Here is a 4,329-nt window from a genome sequence, read left to right on the forward strand (position 1 = left end):
ACACAAACGTGTGTGCACAGAGCCATCAGATACAGAGCTGCTGACAGTTCCTTTGGACTGCGACTCTCCAGCTACAGTGACAGGCCAAACAAGTCTGAGCAGCATATATTCATACACCTTTCATTACCGTTGGCCTGAGGCCTTCGACACAGTAGGCAGTTGCAGCAGGGTGGGTCTCACGTACCTATTACTGTGGCACCAAACCTGGCAAGGCAGCACAAAACATTAGAGTCCTTTAGATTCAACACATGCATGATTACGTCAAACCCATTTTACCAATGATAATTTTAACAGTGATTATTTTGTGTAAATGGGGAAGTGAAGGTTCAGTTACTTCATGTTCTACAACAGGAATGCCTGAATCTCAAATCCTCAAAAATTTGTGAAATTCAAGACATCATGCAATTGTTTAAGTCACTGCTGAAATGTTTTATCACGTAGAGCTGCGACATCCCCTCTTACTGACTATGGCCGTACATGACATCCCATAAATTACAATCCTGTCTCATTCTCAAGTGGTTGTGCATCACCAAGACAACATCTATATAAGCCTGTCCTCCCAGTGAACTGTGCTCTGTGCTCTGACGAAGCGAGGGGGAACAACCGCCCTCATGGCTATGGGACAGGTAAATTGCACTGCGAGACAAGGGGCTGTTTGTGTGAGACAGAAACATGACACGTTCTGATGCAGGAAGTGAGTTTTTTTTTCCTCCCACAGTAAAATAAAGAATTAAACCCTGGGAAGAGGGAGCATTATAGAAACAATACTGGCACCTTTGTGTCTGTGAAGGTGTTAGAACAAGGTAATGTATGACTGACAAGCAATATGTTCCCTAGCCATGCATGTCTTGTCATGTGTAAAAGTGCAGTACAGTTTGTACAACAGAGGGATATTACCATTCAAAACTGTATGGTACAACAAAATTGCCCTTGGAGCTTGCCCAGGCAGTAACCGAGCTGTGGAAGTGTAACAATCTTCTGTGTGCAAGTCACTGCAGAGCAGACATGGAAGGAAATCTAAAGTTCTCCTCTTTCTTCTTTACAATTGCTTGGCATGCTGTTGCACTGGGCAACATTAGCAGACCAAATACTAGAAAGCAGGATCCAGCATGCATAATATCTAATTTGGAGGATTCAGCTATTTTATTTTGTCCCATTGCCACTCATCAGCTTCCTCTTGTCCCCTGAGAGAAGTTCTTGCCTCTCCCAACATGTAAAGCAATACCTCCATCATCCATAGTAAATCTCTATGTCTTTATGTCTCTCTCAACTCAATGTAAAAAATACTTAATGTCAGGTGTAACAAGAGAGCTTTTAAGAAATCTGAGGGATATAGTGTCTTCTGAGAAAGCTATAGGTTTGGCTGAAAAGCTGATACCCTTCGGTGACATGTAACAGAATCTAAATATAAAATCCTGTCTGCCTCACCATACAGCCCTGTTTGGCAGCATTGCCGTTATGCTAACATATCACGTCATGGCACCATTTTGTAATGCCAAAATGCAGAGACACTAATGATTTGTGCTGTGTGGGAAAGCTGGTGCAGCATGCATGGATGGGATCTTGAGAGATTCAAAGATGAGTAATATATGACCATGATATAGATACCATATGTTCCTCTGCCTCTCTGCGAGACCAGGAGGTTGAAGGATGATGAGGTGCTAGGATGTCAGATCCTTGACACTCAGAAAGCTGGGTGATAGAGGAGAGGAAAGGAAAGAGATGGAGAAGAACAGGGGATAGGAGGTATGGGTGCTGAGAGAGATTCAAAGACAGTTCCCATACATCATGCCAAGTGCTAGGCTGGGGCATGCAGTCAATGACCTCACTGCTCTGTGGCGGGGTAAAGCTGCTCGGCAACCTCACAGCATCAGCCCCTCCACTTTTGTGGTTTTGTTTGGGACGGATCAAGAAAGCCCAAATGGAGCACAGAACATGGAGGTGGGCTGGCGGCCCAAAAATGAGCCGGAGCCAGCCAAGTACTTGTGGTCGTCTAGTCAGGTCAACCCTGGTCAGGGCAGAACATCGCCCCATCCATCCAGCAAAGAAGGCTTACCCTGGTTTGTGAAATGACTGCGTCACAAGAGAGAAACCCCTTTTTCTGACCCAGACCCTTAGTCTGTGCAACCCTTTTGGACTGAGCTGCCATGCTGCTGTACTGGTGCAGAAGCTGGAGCCGGAACAGGGGCCACAGCCAACTGGCTATGGAGGTGGAACTACTGCTCTAACCCTGCACTAATGTGAAAAGTAAGGCTGTATGTGAGAGCAAGGGGAAGGACCATTTTGGGATTAGGGCACAGTACCCTTTTACTGGATACATTTAAGTGCTGATAGAATACATCCTGCTGGGAGACAAATGGAAAAAAGAAAAATGATGAGGGATATATATTTTAGAAATGAATAGGACATGTGCTGGGCAGAAAAAAAGGTGCTTCAATCTTAAATCACAAATCATCCTCTTGTAGCCATTCTACATGTGCAAAACTCTTTAGCAACCCTGAAGAACTGCAATTCTGTCCCATTTTCTAAGTTGTAACTGCTACAACACAACTGATGAAGCTTGTGTGGTAATGTGAGTTTGCTGGCAATCTTAAAAGCAATAAATAGAACAGTAACATCTGATTTGCACATTCCTATTCCGACTAATGGCATGTAAACATATAAACATTAACATTGTTTGCCTTATTAAATCAGCCTATTAATTACCAAACAGTTATGTTGTATCTCTTTTTCTAGCCCATTTGTTTTGTTTTATTTGTACCCCTGTGCAGCTATAAACCATGGACTGATCTATGTAAACTAAAATGCATTTTGTGTTATTCATGTCCGCTCTATATGATGTACAGAAATAGAGAGATTAGGTGGCACACGTGTAAACTGATTTGTAGGTTTGAAAATGTTCATGGGATGTGTGGCAGCATTCACGTCATGCTTACATTAGAAATCTCTTTCTTTCTTTGTAACTTTTATTCCTCTCCCACAGAGCTGAACTTTGTCCAGCAGCTCTGTCTTGCTCTAGCCAGGATGCTAACCAGTCCCAGGTGCTGTCAGAGCTATGCTAACACAGTAGGCCCACCTAGACTCTGAGGCCTTGGGTTTCACCTCAAACCGCAGGCAGCCCTCACTCAAAGGTCCAAACTATACCATAAAAATGCTGCGGCTAAATCCGGCTAGCTCTTGTGCAAGCATGTCCCGTCATGTATTATAAATCTATCTACATTTCCATCATGCACTATGAATCTCAAACATATTTCTAAGTTATATGGATCAATTTGTTTACTCTTTCTAAATCTTCTTTGAACAAAGGGGATTGCTCAATGCTCTCTGCCAACCAGAGGGACAGCAAATAAAAGATTAACATGACGAAGGGATGCAAAACCTGAAATTAGACAGGTCCTTTCAAATCTAGATTTATTTGTTGTCTTTTGTAAATCCTGATCTTGCTGAATGAGAGTTAAGCTGTCAGTCCCTGTTTGAGGTGTATATTCTGTGTATGGTTGATAAAAAATTAAGAGGCAGAAATAATTTAATTTTTCTTTTGACTTGTTGGTCTGAATGCTGTCCACATAATATTAGTCTTTAAAACCCCAAAAATGTAACATCAATGAGCAGACTGAACATGCTGTGTGCTGTTGAAAGGTAAAGTAAGGCAGATGCTACTTTGATACTCATAATTCTCCACCACTTTGTGCCTGTCAGGTGTGGGTATTCGGCCATGCAGGCAAATGCAGTCTGCACATTGGCTTCATGGCCTTTTGCCAGCAGTGTGTGAAGGCAATGTGGTTGCAGACACAGGTAGGGGAAGGGAGGGGTTCAGTGGCTACGTGCCTGTAAAATGGTTTTACAGGGGCCAAGCTATAGGGGCAGGAGAGAGAACGGAGGGAGGAGGAGGAGAAGGAGGAGAGGATGTACTATGATAAATCTCCTATACAGTACACTAAGCTCTGCCACCATGCTGTGCATATAGATATGTCATACGCATCATGCACAGTGCATATGAAGAATAAGCTAAATAACACGTAATCCCCTCCATATCACATCCATCATAGCCCTTCACATCTGCGTGCGCTCAAATAAACTCCCCTCCACCTCACCTAAAACCTCTTGAGCACCTTCCAACCTTATCTCTCATTCCACCCCCTTTCGTCTTTTCCTCAAGTTAAAGCTAGCACCTTCTATGAAACCAGTGGGTCTAGATAGCAGCCAAAATGCCTTAATGACATCATTGTTTCCACAGCTACTATCGCCCCCATTACCCAAAATCCTGTTCGGCGGTATCATTATCTCACCTGGCATCGGGCCCATGACTTGTTGCCTGTGGTTCTTGCC

This window comes from Toxotes jaculatrix, chromosome 18 (genome assembly GCF_017976425.1).
Source record: "Toxotes jaculatrix isolate fToxJac2 chromosome 18, fToxJac2.pri, whole genome shotgun sequence".
Taxonomy (NCBI): Eukaryota; Metazoa; Chordata; class Actinopteri; family Toxotidae; genus Toxotes; species Toxotes jaculatrix.